The sequence below is a fragment of the Pinus tabuliformis genome, chromosome 8, assembly GCF_031772625.1.
Source record: "Pinus tabuliformis cultivar Carrire ecotype Pingquan chromosome 8, CPIR1, whole genome shotgun sequence".
NCBI lineage: Eukaryota > Viridiplantae > Streptophyta > Pinopsida > Pinales > Pinaceae > Pinus > Pinus tabuliformis.
In genome coordinates, this window is record NC_142294.1 from 609,769,757 (window position 1) to 609,789,574 (window position 19,818).

The window sequence follows — 19,818 nt, forward strand, 5'->3', positions numbered from 1 at the left end:
TGCATGTTGTACCCTATCATTATTGATTTTGAACACAATATAAACCTATTTATAAAGCTATATATACATATATATAATCTATATGTGTCCGCATTTGAATTCTTTGGAAGTGTAAGTGTCAAATTTGGATAACCTGCAAATTAATAACATATCATCCATGTTCTTATGGGTCCACGAGTTCGAAAAATTTCAGGGTCGAAATTCCAAACTCGCCCAACTTCAAAGCCAAGTAGAATCAAATTGTTAATGTTTGGGTAACTACGAACTTTAATTCCAGCAAAATCATCGAAAAATTTGACTCAATTCATTGACAATCAGTTGAAATTTTGTTCTTCTGATGGTTCACAAATTTTAAAAACGTATCATTCCTCCAGGCTGGATCCATGCAGCACTCCATCAGTTCTCTGAGAAGTGAGCAGTTCCTCAAGGTTCAACGCTCACACAAATTCAACTATCTCTGCTCGCGACGGGTCCACAAAGCTATCACCGCAGGTGATATGTGCAAAACCATTTTACTTGAATTTCCTTTTTCTTTCTTCTAAAAGGACTTTTATATTATCACTATCTATATATTTACAAAACTAAGAACCCCAGAGTTCAAAATTACCACAAAATTAAATTTACCAAGAAAATAATTAATTAAATTAGATTTTTTTTTCTAGAAGAGTGTCTCTCTTCCCACCTCCCGAATAGCATAACCCTACTCCAATTCCACCTTTTATGTTGTCTTTCAAATTCCTCTTGCTCCGACATTCCACTGTATGGAAGGAACTCACAATGACATTAATCTAAATACCAAAAATGCCTTGTTCAATCCTAGTAGCAACCTAATTTGTCTCGTCATTGGTTACAATCTAACACGTAGAGTACTCTTTAGATATTTGTATGCCCATTTCTAACATCTCCAAGTGGATTTAGATATTTGTCATCTACACATTCTTATGGAGAAGCAATTTTGATCCACTCATAGATATGATTAATGATACTTGCATTGGAGTTAGTGACGAGATAATCTTCTGAGATCTTTTATTTCTTTGATGCACCTTTAGGGGAAATTTCTAGTTTTATTTTTAAGCTTTAAATAAAAACTTGCAGCATAACATAATATTTTAATGTTTTCCAAATTGTTAAGTTTTAATTTGGAGTTTGAAATGTTAAATTTGCTCATCATCTTCCTTCTCTTTTTTCCATTTTCATTTTTTTTTCTTAAATGCATTTATAATCAATAAATTTCAAATAATATTTATTATGGAAATAATTCAGTTTATTTTTATTATTAATAATATTTACTATGAATTTTAAATAATAATTGGAGTTTGAAATGCTAAATTTGCTCATCATCTTCCTTCTCTTTTTTCCATTTTCATTTTTTTTCTTAAATTCGTTTATAATCAATAAATTTCAAATAATATTTATTATTGAAATAATTCAGTTTATTTTTATTATTAATAATATTTACTATGAATTTTAAATAATAATTTACCTTTTTCACAATAATTCAACAAAACATTATTCATAATTACAATTTACATTATTCATAAATTACAATTATAAAATGAATGATGACTAACACTTTATGAATATAAAAGCAATGATGATTAAATACACAAATCAAGAAGATATAATCCTTCCTATTATGTTTACATAAATTGAAAATGGAGTCTTCCTCGACACTTTATTACTTAGGAAGAAAAACTTGTAATTTTATTAAGACAAAATAGGATTACATTTTGTAGGTGTTTAATGCACACATAGTTGCATAGCTGCCAAAGAATCCAAAACCAAATCTTTCTGGTTATACAAGGACAAACTAGAGATCATCATAAAAAATACAATAACTTGTTGAAATTTCATAGTTCATAGACAAGATCAATAACCCCAATGGGTTCACTGAGTCAGAAAAAGACAAAAACAGATGTGACTGCAATCAAAACCTTCATAACAATATAGTCCACATATCATCAAGCAAAAACTAAACTACGAATATCTAGTTTTATTCCTTCTATAAAGAGCCTATGAAGAGACTTTTTGGTGATGCCATTCAATTTCTCATTTATTTTCCATACTCCTAGATTATGTGTAACACCTGATTTAGAGAGTGTTTATGCTTCTCTGCAACTCTTTAAACCAATTAATTATGACCATCCATTTTTTTGTGCCATCCTCTTCCTTCCTTTTATTTTTCATATAGGAGAACGGTCAAGGTGTGAAATATAATAGGGATTTTGAAGACATTTTTGGTTAGCATATGAGGTCAAAGACTTCATCAAACTGACTCATTTAGAAATTTATCTGGAAGAGATTTCCAATGGTATAGAGAAGTCTGTCAATGGCTTCCTGGATGAAAAGATAGAGGAATTCAAATTTGGGCCTCTAAAGGTCAAAATATCGAAAACCAAATGACCCGGGAATATTGTAACACATTAGAAAATCAATTTCAAAAAGCTCAAGGGATAAGGGAACAAAGAATTTTTAAATTGTCGAAGTTGGGGTCACCTATTGACGAAACCATGTAACAGAAATCAGAGCCTGGAACCTTGGATATCCTAGAATCTCATAACAATTTCCAATTACATTTCAAAAAGAGTTGGGCGTTTGGGGACCATGGCACTAGGGCATCTAGGTTCCAAATTAGTAGAGTAGAAGTCTTGGGCAAGTCATCGCTATAAATTGAATATCCTAGAGTAGATGGAATCACGTGGAGCAAGCCATGAAGGCAACATTAGTTTTGGCACACAGGAGTGGCCAAGTGCTAGTCGGCCTCCCCCCACTTTTCAAATGCAAATGGTTAAATATCAACCACCTATGCGGCGGATCTTCACCCATCCCGGAGCGACCTCACCCTGGGGGGAGACCCGACGGGGTAATAAGTGCGATCTTTAAGCCAATGCTGGCCCCCGAAAAGTCAGTGTTAATAAAGTGAATATTTTAGATCAGTGGCTATGATGGATTTTGGGGGGACATGCCTTGCCTCAAAACTTTGTGAGGAACTCTTTTAGAGGTAAAATGGTCCAACCACTTATCAAGACAATGTGACGACTATGTCAAAAGTTGGGGCCCATACTAGGTGAGTGTGGCAGGTGAGCATAAATTTAGTTAAAACACAATCCTTCCCCCTTGCTCTCCACCCAATCAAACTATGTCACATGTCCCCTCCATGTCACCCCTTCCTTTTCCTTCCTATAAACCCCTGCAAATCAACCGCTACAATTAAAACTTGTTTATTTCAAACTATTTTGTGTCTTGTCACTATGACTGTTTGTAGCAACATCTGCCCGACTATCAATTAGCATAAGGACCTTCATGCACCCACAACACCCAATTCCCTCTACTTACCATGTAATTCACAGCATCCCTATCCTTGCAAAATTGTCACCATGCCTAAATAAGAAAAGGGCTCATCAAAAACCCAAAAAACACAACAACTAAAACCCTCAAGCCACACTGAACCATTCATGGACACAAAGGAGGGAATTCACGATTTCTTCTTCCCTATCAACCTATCAGACCTTCATTTCAACCTATATGGCCACTACCGAGACAAGGAGGACCCCTTTCGATTCATTGATTTGGGACTATATCACCTAGTTACCCTAGTGATATACCCTTTTCTAGAGTTCATATGCTAGATTATGTCCACTTATGTCAAATAGAAAAGAGTTTATCTATCCTTCACCGAGGAGAAAATTCTGGAGATCACCCCAAAATTAATACACAGTGCCTTCATTTATCTAAAATACCTAAATTTGGAGAAGCTTACAAGTACCACACTGTTCTATGATTACATTGGGTTCCCAACTGTAGAGAAACAAGTCTTTCTTGAACTAATTCTACACTTGAATGCACAATTGTCTACCAACTCGGAAACCCTTCCCATTTCCCTATTTTCAGAGTCTGTACAACCCATTTTTTCTATTATCCTATTGTTGTTTGGTTAGGATGAGAGAAAAAATGTCTCCAAAGAATCCTTAGGGCTCTTACATAAAATGATGGAGCGAGATATTTTCCTTGATATTCCCTCTTTTTTGGTTGAAGCTATCAAATTCCAAAGTAACCAATTCTACCTAGCCTCCTACCTCAAGTACTAATCCATAGTGGTTTATCTATTCCTTCACACTCATGTGGAGGAATTATATTACCTATACCTCAACATTGTAGACTCCCATAAGTAAAGGAAATTTGTGGTTGACGGGAACAATTCTCTGAAGAAGAAGCCCAATCATGAGGGGTTTTCACACTTTATCTCTACTTTCATGGCAATTGCTTAAAAAAGTATCAACAAAGTTCCCCCTCCTAGATTCTTACCCTAACAGAGATGAATTATTCAAGGATGCAAGGATGCAAGGGTGGGTGACTGCTACTTGTTCTAATACTACACCAAAATTAGAGTATATCGGTTTGAATTGCCTCCTCACCGACAACTTGTATTTATACCCATGAGGATTTTTTCCTTGGAGTTCATCAAGAATAGCCTAAACACAAACCAAATCCATTTTTTCCCTACCAAAACGGGCTATATGTTCAAGCCTCCCATGACTGTGGGTCCTTTTTTGTGAGCTCCAGACAAGATTTTTAGTGGGTTGAAATTATGATAAAGGAATTGAACTTTCATATAGGAGAGGTGTGGCGTTATCATCCTCGTGGCATTATTTCTAGTAAAAGGAAAGAGATTAATGCCTCTACGTATGAAAATGATTATAAACTAGAATTAGAATGGAAGGATAATATTTATTCATGGTTCATCAATACAAATATGGAAATCGAGACACCAAGCAACAAGGACAAATATCAGAAGAGTAGTATTGATGAGGTAGGAAATGCTAAGATGGAGGATGATATGGAGGTGAAATTGACCGAGAAGATCCTAGACCAACTAGGCTTCCAGATGAAGTTATAAGATCACCAACATGTTTCCACCTCTAGTTCAACTAAGGTAACAATCCTAGGTTCAATTAGAAGTATATCAGCAGCATGCCCTAAGTGGGAGGAAGGGTAAATAACAGAGGAGAGGAAAAAAAATTTAGTAGTGAAATGTTGTCACAACGAGCCTCTCATTTAGTGCCATATTAGACCAGGCTATTAGATTCTATGGACTTGGAAAAAATCAGATGAAGTTTTCCTTGTATCATCCTTTAGTTCAGTCCCTCCCCTCTGGGCCATAGTTTAGAACAATGGACTTGTCTTTGTATATGACTAGTGTCCCCTTGTAGGATAAAATCAATTTACATATGTAGGAAAGGGAGATGGTCTATAGTGAACTAATCAAAGTAGTATTGACCATTATCAAGGCCAAGAAGTCATTGTTGAAGGAATATACTAACATTAAGAAGGAGAAGGGAGACTCAAGAGTCCCCCATCCCTAAAATAAAGGCTATAAGGAGTTAATTATCAAGTTGGGAGTGGATCCAAGTGATAAGGTTGTCATAGATGCTATCATCAAAGGCTGACATTCAGAAATAAATTCACTACGGCAGTGACTTAAAATGCATGTTGTAGATCATGTACAGACCAAGGAATAGGCTCAAGTGTAAAATGGGAAAGAGATACTAGTCGAGGAATTGATAGAAATAAATAACGAGGTGGTAGCCCTCAAAATGAAAGTAGCATAGCTACAACAAAAGATTGATTCTCATATTTTTGTTGTGGTTGTGTCAGACAACCCACAAAACCCCACTAAGCAAGTAACCAAGGCTCTCACATATCTTCAACTGTCAGAGAGCGATCTTAAGAAGATCCAGATTGACTTTGAAACACCAAGTACCTACTAGACACTAAGGAGAAACAACTCAATTCCATCTAGGAAAATGTGTATCAAATTTATGACAAGTATCATGTGTCAGAAAATGGGATCAAAGCACCAAAGAGCAAGTTGAAGGGAAACATGTCCCTGGTTGAAGCTAGACAACTAACTTGGGATGATATCATATTTGAGATAAAGAAGATATGGGAACCCTTAAAATTAGTTGTGGAGGAGAAATTTTTAGTAAAGACTACGAAATTCTCTACCCTATTAGCCAATGAGGAGGTTTCTGAGAATACTGGAATGACTAAGAAGTTTATAAAGCACCTTAATGGGAAGTTAGCTGATGAGTTGAGGGAAATATAGATCATTGATAGGATAGGTGTGATCGTGGAAGTTTACAAAATGATCTAGAATAAGGAAGCAAGGGATAGGGCTAAAGAATGTGTGAGTGAGCTGGAAAAATTGGTTGCAACATTCAACTCTAATTTTGACCAAAGAACTAGAGTAGGATTGCCTAGTTGTTGGGATTTCCAAGGACATCTGCTACCATGGGAGCAGTATGAACAATTACTAGTTGAGGCCAAGAGCAAGGTAGACTCATCACATGAAAATATTTCCACTCTCAAGGGAAGAAACACAGTAAACTAGCTACAAAAAGATTTACAACTATTGTGGCTATTGAATAACTTGTTTGTGGCCAGGCCAAATTACACCGAGCTCACAAAATTAAGGATGGCTTACAGTGATCTTATTCACACTCCCAAACCAAATCCAACTGTATGGCAAAGATGTGATCAAATGGTTATCCCGCCACGAGTCCATGTAGTGGAGCATGGGTCCACTTCAAGAGATAAAGCGAGTCAACACTAAAGATTTTTTTCTTATTTGGGAATCATGACACACCATTGTCACTTCGAAATTTTGTAAATATTTTATTCTCAAGAAAGAATAAAGTATGTTATGTAATAATTAGACCAGTTAGGCCACTGGCATGCTCACATAGCTGAGTATCCTAGACAGTTGTAGCACTTCAAGATATTTTTGTTTGGCTCTCCCTATAAAAGTGAAGAACTCATTTGTAGGGGTTCGATTTTCCATTCTCGTGTCTATAATTTTCTGCAAGTTTTGCAAGTTCTAGATCTTTATAAGGTGTATGTTGTTCCTGGAGATTAATGAAGATGTTTAAGGTGATTCCAAGCATTGAGATGTGTAATATGTAATTCCCTCTCTGCTTATTATTTCATGTGTTTCTTTCCTCTCAGAAATTGTGTAATTGTAACTACTGGAATTCAATCTTGTATAATAGGTTTAACTATGTTATGCTATGGAAAATAGTACATGTAATGTGTGGGATTGAAGGCCTTAAAATGCGCTCCATGGTTTATGAACCCCAATTCCTCTATCTTGTCGCTTCATAATTCTTCAAATTTGGTGCATAGGATTATGTGTTTGTCTGACGCTTAGAATTGGGTTTCCCTCCTTCTATTTCCTCTTTCACCTATATTGAAACAACCAATGAAAATACATTCTTTGTGTGTTAGCCACCATAACTCAACATTAAGTCTTCGGAATGGCATATTGTTTAAGTGTATATTGAATACGCCTATGAGGAGGGTGATTGAACTAGATTTCATAATTTTGTATATAAATCTTGAGCAGAACGATAAATACTTAAGACACACTAAAATGTTCTAGGCACTAACCTTTCTCCTCAACCTAGGGGTTGTCTCTAAGAGCGACAAAAGAATCACCAAAAATATGCAAGGAATGAATGACTTTTTCAATAACAAAAAGAAGGAAGAGTTTTAGGTTGAGAATTTCCACATAATTCTTTACACCCCTCCCAGGTTGCTTTGGAGTTTAAAAGAATGATTTTCTTGAATAAAGAGGTATTTCTATCCCGCGCGACTCTAGTCTATTGACATTGGTCATAGTTCTTTGAATCACCTCTCCCGTCTCTATGTTTCCCAACTCGCCTTCACTTCCAAACAATTACACTATAAGAAGAGCAACAACCCAATAAATAATATATACATTCCCCATTTAAGTGGCGACCTTTTACTTACTATCTCGTAGGATAAATCCTCTCTGAATTGTGAACGAGGGCTCATTGCTCATCACAAGCGATGAATTTATTTGCAGGACGAGTGATTCATGGACTTGTCTATACATGGTGTGTGGGTCAAAAAGTCAATTTCATAAAGGTCGGCATCTATAGGAAAGAGTTGTTATGGATAATTTGTAATGTGGTGCAATACATCCGAGAGTTAAGTTGATATGATCTGTTAGTTTCTTAATCTTTGTGACAAATACGTTTGTATGAAGAAGACACTCTGAGAGGTCCAACGTACAGGAATGCAAAATCATAATGGAAGAAGTCGATTGATTTCAGTAGATGGATAAGGCGCTTCTTTCCACTGGACGTGGTGGAAGCAATGCAACTATGTATTCAATCATGCTAACCAATTAGAGATACAAGGCAAGAAGCACGAATTACATGGCATAGATCTAGAATTAATGCCCCTTGAGGATAGACTTGATATAATTGATTTAGACTTGTGCTAGTTTGATGGAGGGAAGGAAAACGATTAATTTGTGGCTATATGCTTGGATCATTTGCTCTTGACCAGTGGGGTGTACTTCTCCGAGCATTTTTTCAATAGGAAGATTAAAGCCTACCCTATTCGATCCATGGCACATAATCGGGAGTGCATAGCCGTAATGTCATTTTACTATCATGGTCTATGGGATACTAACTCATAATGGAAATCGCACAGCTCTGTATGGGTCATAGTTGGATGTTGGAATTCCTGACTACAAAGTGCATCATACAATCAAATTGGCTTAATCCTATGGAGTCTTGAAATAACTGAACTTAAGAAGGATAGAGGCAACATCTAAGCATCAAATGCAGATTTCTAGTGATTAAAAATCATCAGTCAAAGATCAACCCAAATTTCAAGGATAAATTGTACAATTCATTCCAGATTCGAGTGCATAAGGCAGATCATCTAGCGCTTGCAGTATTTAAAGGTGATTGGTGATGAAATGGCAATAAAAAGGATACAAGCAACAAAACATTTGGAGGCAGGAGATTTAACAACTAACAGCTACAAGATTCGAAGAAGCCATCTCAAAATTTGAGGTAAACAGTAGATAATTTCCATAATTTCAGGGATTTAATCAAGATATTCAGGCATTATTTGAGCATTCAGGGACACGGGTAGCAGAGTATTCAACAGTTGTGGATTTTTCCAGATTTCAAGGAAGCCGATTCTTTTCATTTCCTGAGATTTGTCTATTTTCGGTTTACGATTATATTTTGTTACTAAAAGCTTGTAACAACCCCTATAATGTAATTTTCTTATATTTTTGAATTAGTTGTCTTTTGAATTGGTCAAACTTATAGATACATTTGTGCAACATGTTCATCACGGAAAGACGTATCCACTCCGACTAGCAAATGCGGCTTTGAATGACCAGTTTTTTTTCGCCATAGTGAATCACACCATGACTGTTGCTTGTAACAACCCCTATAGTGTAATTTTCTTTAATTTTGTATTAGTTGTCTTTTGAATTGTGTAATTTTCTTTAATTTTGTATTAGTTGTCTTTTGAATTGGTCAAACTTATAGATACATTTGTGCAACATGTTCATCACGGAAAGACGTATCCACTCCGACTAGCAAATGCAGCTTTGAATGACCAGCTTTTTTTCGCCATAGTGAATCACACCATGACTGTTGTGGAGATCGACGCCACCTACACAAAGCCATACATAACCGATTACATTCTCTTAGCTTCTAGCCAGACCATGTCTGTTACCATGGAACTAGATTAGCTCAATGAAAAATATATCATGGCAGCCTGAACATATGTTACCTGGGACGTCGCATTCAACAACACTACAATAAAAACAATATTACATCGAGCTCTAGTTCGGGAAACCTCCAAATCATGCCAAATCTCCCCAGTATGAGAGACCCAGACAATGCCCTAGTCTAAATTCTGGCCAATATCCCTTCATAGTCACCAAGAAAATCGACAGTTGTCTGTTCTTCACAGTGGGACTCAATCTACAATATTATCCACTAGATGAGACATGTAGAAGCTACTGTACGGGTATATTTTCTGCATCTATAAACAATCAGTCATTTGTTCTTTTCCAAAATGTTCTTCTCCAGGTTGCTTACAACAACAATAGCGGAGTTTTCAGTCAGTGGATCATTAACTCAAAGATATTGGAAATAGCAATTACTTGCGCATGAAGATCTAGCCAGATCTAAGTCAAAGTGATGAATGAAGAGTTAAGTTGAATTAAGTGCATTTTAAATTTAGAGTATGAGTTAACTGTGAGTCAAGTTCAGTTTATGTTTGGAGAAACCTAAATTTAGTGTGTATGTGCATGTTAATTTATTTATTTTGAGTGAGTTGTTAGTCAAAAATGTTTAAATACTATTCCCCTGGTTCATTGTAATTAAGACAAATCAAACAAAGTTTTGTGTCATCAATAAAAGAACAGCAACTGATGTTATTTGTGTGTAAATTTTGTGCATTTACTCCTCTCTCTTTCCAACAAATTAGTATTCGAGCTGGGTTGTGAAAAGCCAAGAGAAATCACATTAGTAATTTTCCATAAAATAGAAGAGAAATATATTTTTTCCCTAAATTGAAAGCATAACGCACCCAACGAATTGGTATTAGAGCTGGGTTGTGAAGAACCAAGAGAAATCAGATTAATAGTTTTCCATGAGATAGAAGAGAAATATATTTTTTCTCTAGATTGAAAGCATAACGCACCCTGCAAGTGGTAGTCTTCCATGAGATAGAAGAGAAAATATAATTTTTCTCTAAATTTAAACCATAACGCATCCTGCAAGTGGTAGGCAGGGCGTTATAATGTAAGAGTGCTCAGCAACTCAGCCGTGTTACAGTAGCCATAAACGATTTCATAAAAGAGCTTATTAAAAGGTTTTTTTTTTAAATAAAAGGACTTTGTAAAGATTATCTCGAGTGTTTTAAAGGTGGAGTAAAAAGTGGTTTCTAATCTGAAGTGGTTTCTAATATATTTTTGAAATTGTTTTTAAAAAAAAATAGAAGAGGGTTTTACTTCAGTAAGAAAGAGATTTTTTATAATTGTGATTTTTTTATTTTTTATTTTTTTGGAAAAAGTTTTTTTCGAAAGTGAGTTTTGGGTTTTGAAAAATTTTGTTTGTCTACAATTTTTTTGACGGTTTGTGAAAGCATGATAATGTTTTGGGTGAAGATTGTTCCTTATGGAGTCGTGTATAAAAAATCATATTTTTTTCGCAAGCAATATGGAGATAGCCATGCAATCAGGAAAGAACCGTAAGGGAGAGGAAAGAAAACAGTCATGGGTTGCGAAACGTGACTGAAAAATATTAAGAAAAATAATAAAAAAGAAGAGATAGAGATCATCGCCATGTTCAGAGAGTTTCAGGTTGCAGCGACGGAACTGAGAATTCTAGCGGAAAATAACGAAAATGTTAGGTACTTATAATACTAGTGTATCCCCTTTATTCTTATTATTAGTGTCACCCCCTATTTTTATTGTTGTGCCCATTTAGCCCCCATATTGTTATTATTGTGCCCCATAGAAGCCCACTATTGTTATTGTTGTGCCCTTACAATATTGTTGTTATGTAGGCTCTAATTATTTTGTGACCCCTTAGAATCTTATATATACCAATGAGGTCTTGTCATTTGTATCATCCAAAAATTGTTCATTTATGTAATTTAAAGGCATTTTCCACCTCGAATAGGCTAAGTTTTAAGTCACTGATCTATCTTCCCTTCTTTTTTGTGAGATGGTTGCATAACATTTGGTATCAAAGCTTTGGATGCTAGCGTTTTGCTACTTCAAGTAGGTCATCTTGGTATTTTCGCTATAAATTTTTTCTATGAGCCTTCAGGTCTTGGAATTGAGACTACAAGGACATGAAATATTGGTGAACTTCGTGTATAAATTTCAGATCTTGGTTCATTATATTTTCTAAGATATGGTTTGAAGAAGTTAGGGTTTGTGCAAGATCCAAAATTCAGTCTCAAACAAGTGACCTACAGAAAATCGTTGTAACTTTCTCTACAAGCATAAAATTTGAATTTCATAAAAAGTGACTAAAATTACACGTACTTCAGTTTTATGTATATCGTTTTGAGGGTTGATGGTCTAAATAATGACGTGTGGCATTCCGTACAAGTTCGCTCTACTGAACTAGTTCATAATCAGGTCATCGTGCGAGATTTGGCCTAACTTTATCTTGAAGAATCTAAAATTGGTCTAACTTGTGGCATTAGAAAGACAACTTAGAGGGATATCACAAGACATGATTTTAGACCTTAAGAGGCCGATATTACAGAGATAAGATAGTTTCAATATTTTTCTCCTAAACACAAGAAAAATGTGTGTGTTTTTTTAAGAAAAATTTCATAACTTTTGTTTAAAAAATCCATTTGAAGTTATTCAAAGGGCATAGTGAAGCATAGATACAATTTTTTGATTCCAAAATTCCTTGGAAAAGAACAATGGATACACCTAGTAAGCAACCAGAAAGATCTACTATGACACATGAAGATGAAGAAGAAATGCAACATAATATATCAAAATTTCAAGACCAAGTGCAAAAAAAATATGAGAATATGTAACCACTCCCTATGTAATAATACTCATAATACCGACATGAATGCATGACAAACTATGAGAGTAATCTAAGTAATAATAATCATAATACTCCAATGCAAGAATTAGATCCAAGTATTTTGAATTCGTTTTTACAGACTTGCATGAAGTTGTTGAGGAATCAGAGGGTCGTCGAAGGACTCTAGGAGCTCATAGACTCATGCGTTGATAAAGAGGTATTGTGAAATGATCTGCATGTCGTGAACAATTTACATCGACACGAGAAGAGAATGGGGGAGGAAATGGGATTAACTTCGCATATCAAGGAATATGATATGGATCTGGTAATCCTGGATTTAGGATCTGATGCCAAATTGTTATCTAAGAAAACTTGGGAGTTAATGGGAAGAACTAATTTGCAATGATCATCGATACAATTGAGGATTTCCAACCAACAGAAGATTGTCCCTATGGGAAGGTTACCTGCCATTATAGTAGACATCAAAGGAGTCTGAACCGTTGCAAACTTCCAAGGGATTGAAATTGTAGATGATAACAACCTCTATCCGGTGCTACTTAGATTCGATTGGGATTTCGATATTTTGGCAATAATCAATTTGAAGAAGAGACAAATGATTTTCGGAAAGCACAATATGAGGGTGATTGTCCCTCTAGGCCCCTAAAAAGGAGTGTGTTATATAGAACCTATCCGAATGAGTATCGCGACGTAGATGTCAATAAAATTTATCAGATAACAACTAGGAAGGAAGATTGGATTAATCCCACTCCAGATGGAAAATTGGGATGGGAACATGACAGTTCTTGTACTTCAGATTCTGAGGAAGAACTGGAAAATTGGGGAACATGTTATATGAAGTATCTACCACAAAATCACTTCATTGCATAACTTCTAAGGTATGTGATCTACCTTATTATGATGGGCTCAAATATGCAAGCATGTTTCCTGATGAATATGAAAGAGAATTACTAGAAGAACAGCGGTTGCAAGATTTGGATGTAGCCATGAGGGCTACACTTGCTAGATGGTGGGGTACTCATGGGTAAATGTGGGAGGAGGCATTACAATAAGCCTGAGTTTAAGCGGGATTGAAAAGGTAATGAGAAGACGAACAAAAAATGGCATAAGAAGTGAGGAAGGTCTCAAGATGCAAGTGACAAGTAGAATGTAGGACATCATAAGAAGTTTAATGCAGTTGAGAGAGGATATGGGTCTCACTCTAAGGAGCAATAAAATAAAAGTGATGGAAGGAAATCTTTGAGTTATTGGACTTGCAGTGGAGAGCATCACAGGAGGGATTGTCCATCACATGAAGGCGGCAGGCCTCGGATTTACAATTCTTATGAGCTGTGGATAGTTTGAGATGTACGCTAGAGTATCCCATGGATATATGAAACATCGGATAACAAGAAAGTAGATTTATAATAAGAAAATATAACTATTTTTATTTATATATAAATTAAAAATTATTTATACTTTCTAAACTGAAATAAAGATGCATATAAATTTCCACATACAAATTTTTATGTTTAATTTTTTATTTATAGGTGCATTCATTCTTTATTCACATTTATGTATGTTATGATTGTTGAGCTTTTGAATATCCCCTATTTATTTTTTGTGTTTAGACACATGTAACTGGTCGTATAAGATAATGAAATCAGACAAGCTATTTTAATTATTTTTTGTTTGGTAATTTTGCATGTACGTTTTTCTTTTACTTCTATTTAGAAGTTTAGAATCACAAACTTAAATTGTGAAGTTTCATTTCTGTGTTGTATATTTATATCTTAGAAAACATATTAAACAATACAAAATTAACACATCTTAAATAAGCCAAAAAAGATATTATTTCACCAAAATCCTGGAAGAGTTAGACAAAACTTTCCAATTACTCTTTGATTCTTCTTTATTGATATCACATCTTAGCCGTGGCCAATACTGATCAAAAGTTTCACTCCCAGCCTTCTGCACTATTTTTCTCTATTGCATCATATACATACAACAAGCATCTTTTTACAACCTCCTACAGTGGTTCTAGAATCCAGGTCTCCAATCTAGTGTTTCTCCTTTCTTCCATTATGTGCCAAACATAACCAGGAAACTCTAGCTCATTCAAAAATGACCAACAAACCTACAATCAAATTGAAATTGTAGTACCTAAATCAATAGAAATTGATGCAAAAACAAAGACAAAGGAATGCATATGTATAATGCAGTGTTCAACGAACACTTGGCTCGAGGCTAGTTTTAAATACATTTTATTTTTTTTAATACTCATAATACTCAGAGAATGGGAATATTCTTGTGTTGGAGTATTATGAGAATATGTAATGTTTACAAGCCTATTTATGAGAAGGAAACGTTGGAAATACCATATGCACTAAAGCGATGGCGACCTTACCTAATGGGAAGGAACTTCAAGGTGAAAACATATCACGATAGTCTTAAATAATTTTTGGAACAAAGATTATCTGCAGAAGAGCAACAAAAATGGGTCATAGAGATGTTGGGTTATGAATCTGAAATCATCTACAAAAAAGGGAAGAAAAATGTTGTTGCAGATTTACTCTCGAGAAAGGATGAGGAATTGGAAGCATTTCTTTGTGCCATTTCTGTTATCCAACTTGATTGGATAAATGAAGCAAGGGATGAACGGAAGAATGATGAAGACGTGTGGGCACTCATTCAAAAGTTGCAGCAAGATCCCAGTACATATGATACATTTATCTCGAAAAATGATTCATTAAGGTATAAATATCTCTTATATCTTTGTAACAATTCACAGCTAAAACAAAAAATTATTTTGGAATTGCCCGCCTCCTCCTTAGGAGGGAACTCAACATTTTTAAAAGCTTACCACAGGGTTAGGAAGTAATTTTTTTGGGATGACCTTGAATCTGATATTCAAAAGTTTTTGGTAGAATGTTTGGATTGCCCACAAAATAAAGTTGAGACAATTAAGAAATCAGGTCTTCTACAACCTTTAGCCATTCTAAGTCAACGTTGGGAGGATGTCTCAATGAATTTTATCACAGGTTTACCCAAGTCTAAAGGAAAGAATGTCATCATGGTGGTAGTTGATAGACTAACCAAGTATGCACACTTTAGTGGATTATCTCATCCTTTTAAATCCAATATAGTTGCTACTACATTTATGGAAATAATTCAAAAGCTACATGGAAACCCAAAGATTATTGTAAGTGACAAAGATCCCATTTTCACTGGAAATTTTTGGACGAAATTATTTTCTTTTCTTGGTACTCAATTAGCTAATAGATCATCTTAACATCCTCAATTTGATGGGAAAAATGAGATAGTGAAAAAATGTTTGGAAATATATCTTTGTTTCTTTGTATCTAATAAACAAACAAAATGGCTTAACTAGTTGCCTCTGGTTGAATGGTGGTATAACACTCCCTTCAATACTGCAACAAAAATGACCACATTTAAGGCACTTCATGGATATCATCCAACATCCATCACATCATCTTTAAGAGAAAATTCTAAGGTTCAAGCAGTGGAAGATCACATCGAGCATCAACAACAAGTTCTCCAACCCTTAAAGGATAACCTCACTATGGTGCAAAATTGAATGAAATAACAATTCGATCAACATCGCGGTGAAAGAAGTTTTGATGTATGCATTTGCATATTTTTACGGGTACAACCATACAAATAAATCTCCCTCAAGCAGGTTAACAAGGATATTAAATTGTCACCCAAGTACTATGGTCCTTACAAGGCGTTGGAAAATATTGGTACTATGGCATACAAATTTGGGTTGCCTACATCTTCCCGAGTACACCTAGTTTTCCATGTTTCATGCTTAAAGAAGGTTATCAGTGATAAGATCCCAGTTCAAACAATATTTCGATAAATTGACGAAAAAATAAAAATTCTTACTGGAGCCTGAAGCAGTCACAGAGACAATAACTTGAAAGCTACAAAATCAATCAATTTCAAAGCATCTCATTAACTGGAAGAACTTACCTGCTGAAGATTCCACATGGGATGATGATAAATTTATACAAAAGCATACATAACTACTCAAGCATTGAGGACAACAATTTTTTGAAGGAGAGGAGAATGTTAGGTTCTTGTAATACTAGTGTAGCCAATTTATTGTTATTGTTACTGTACCCCCCTATTGTTATTTTTCTACCCATGTATCCCCCATATTGTTATTCTTGTGCCCCATAGAAACCCACTATTGTTATTGTTGCATCCTTACGTTATTATTGTTATGTAGGCTCTAATTATATTGTGACCCCATAGACTCCTACATATACCAAGGAGGTCTTGTCATTTGTATCATCCAAGAATTGTTCATTTATGTAATGTAAAGGAGGTTTCTTCCTTGAAGAATCTAATGTTAAGTTTTTGTCTATATTTTCTTCTATTTTTTAGGTTGGGTGCATAGCATAAAAAATCGAGGGTGATTGGTGGAACTTTGATCTTCTACCACCTCCTATGTTTACTGGTAAATATTTTGATCATTTGGTTATCAAGATGAAAAATTTTATTCGATTAAAAGACTTAATTGGGTATTGGTATAATAATCCATATGATGAAGTATGTGATGCTTTAGCATAGAATTTTATAAAACAAGCATTGGATGAAAAAAATTTGTGCAAGGTAGAAAACGCTACAACAACCAAGGAATCATGGATGATATTGTTAGGTCCCTATAATACTAGTGATTACCCCATTACTATTGTAGTTGTATCCCTTATTAATATTGTTGTACCCCTATTGTCCCCATATTGTTATTACTGTGCCCCATAGAATCCCTCTATTGTTATTTTTATGCCTTTATATTATTATTGTTAGGTCGGCTGGGTTATATTGTGAATCCTTAGACTCCTATATATAGAAAGGAGGTTTTTTCATTTGAATCATCAAAGAATCATTCATTTGTGTAATGTAAAGGAGGTTTCCCCCTCGAAGAGGCTGAATTATAAGGTGTTGATCTATCTTTTCTATCTTTTTGTGAGATGGTTTTATAACATTTGGTATCAGAGCTTTGAATTCTAGGGTTTTGCTGCTCCAAATAGGTCATTGTGGCATTTTCTCTATAACTTTTTTCTTCAACGTTTCAGACCCTAAAAAAAACCCATTTGGGCCAAAATCATTCTAAACTGCAGGTCCAAATTTTAGAGATTTTCACGCTATATTTGTGGAGATATCATCTCAAGAAGTTGGAATTTTTGCAGACTCCCAAATTACATTCCAAATAGGTGACCTGGGGAAAATAGTCATAACTTTTGTTTTGAGCATCAGATTGAAATTTCATAAGAAGTTACAGAAAGAGGATGGACTGTGGTTTCCTATGTATATTTTTCAGATTCTAAGGTCGAAACAGTGACACGTGGCACTTCCTACAAGTTCGATCTTCTGAAAAGGTCTATAATTAGGTCATCTTGGGAGATTGTGCATAACTCTACCTTGGAGAATCTAAATTCGATCAGACTAGTGGCATTGGAAAGAGGACACAGAGGGATAATGTAGATCGCAATTTCAGAACTGGATGGTTTGAAATTACAGAGATACATTAGAGGTAATATCGAGCTCCTACAAAGTGAAAAAAGGTGTGTAGATTTTTAAAAAAAATTTCTTAATCTTGGTTTGAAAAATTATTTTGAAGGAATTCAAAGGGCATAGTAGAGCATTATTATCGATAACTGATACCCTGAGGAAAAAAAATGTAAACACCTAATAAGCAACCTAAAATCTCTAGCATGACTTACGAAGAAGAGGAAGAAATGCAACATGATATATGAAAATTACGAGACCAAGTGCAACAAATGTCACTCGCACAAAAAGTAACAGAATCTAAGATGGATGGTTTAAATAAATATGTAGAAGCTAAGATGAATGATGTGAAAGCTAAGATGGATGATTTGAAGATAGATTTGAAGACAAATTTAAAAAAATTTCTACAAGAAATACTTACTAATGGTGAAAGGGTAGTAAAGGAAACTCAAGATGAGAACAAAAGAGATGTTAATCATGATTTCATAGACTCTAATTTTGGATCGAAGACCCACCATATTCCAAAAATCGGTATGAGGAAGTTTGATGGCAACGATCCTGCAACATGGATATTACAGATGGAGCAATTTTTCGATCTCAATAATGTGCAAAACACACAAAAGGTACATATTGCAACTTTATATTTGGAACCAAATTAGTTTGTATGGTATCAATGGCTTTGCTCTCGTAAACAAATTATCACTTGGGCAATTTTTACAGAAGAATTGATAGCACATTATGAGGATACAAAAAGCAACACTTTTTTTAGCCAATTGATAAGCCTCAAACAAAAGGATTCAATAATGGAGCACATTGAGGAGTTCCAAAAATTGAACATAAACGTAAAAATATTCCAGAGGAGCATAGGATTGATGTGTTCATAGGGACATTAAAGGATAATATTCAAAGTGATATTTTCCTTTGGGAACCTGCTTCATTAGAGAAGGCATTCAAGTTAGCAAGAAAAATGGAAAGCAAAATTATGGCAACTAGGAAGCATACCACTCACAACTATAAATATGGAAGTGCTGTTGCCCCTAGCCTTCCACAACCTATAAGGTTGACACCACAACAAATGGAAGAAAAAAGAGCAAAAAGACTTTGTTACAGTTGTGATAGCAAATACACTAAAGATCATAAGTGTGCTGAGAAGAAATTATTCTACATAGATTGTGAAGAGGAAGAAGAAAAGGAGCAAGAAAGGTCAAAAGAAGAGGATATACTCCAGGAACAAAGCCTAGATAAAGAAGAAATGATTCCGACCATATCTTGTAATGCATTGGCTGGAATTACCACTCCTCAAACCATCAAGGTAGAAGGACAAATCAAGAAGAAAAAGGTAATAATATTGATTGATTCAGGAAGTACCCATAATTTTATTCATTGTAAGATAGCAAAAGAACTGAATTGCTTCCTATATCTAGCACCAGAGTGTCAAGTGGTGGTTGCAAATGGAGGAACGATAAATTGCTCTGGAAAGTGCCATAATATCAAGCTATCCATGCGAGAATATGTATTGACTAGCCCAATGCTTTCCATTCCAATGGGAGGTGCTGATGTTGTACTAGAAGTCCAATGGCTAAAATCCTTGGGTACAATAGCTTTTAATTTTCAAGAACCTTTCATGAAATTTTCTGCGGAAGGAAAGGAAGTTGAATTAAGGGGTATTGCAGGGAAACCAGGAAAGATAATCAGCTCTAACGGTATGACAAAGATTCTAAAAAAGGAACAAAGAGGTGTAATTTCACAATTATGTGCGCTAGATGTTTCCACATTGAAATCATCTATTTCTCCCAATCTCCAAAAAGTCTTGAACAATCATTCCAAGGTATTTGAGACTCCCAAAGGTCTCCCACCTATTTTTTATCATGATCATGCTATT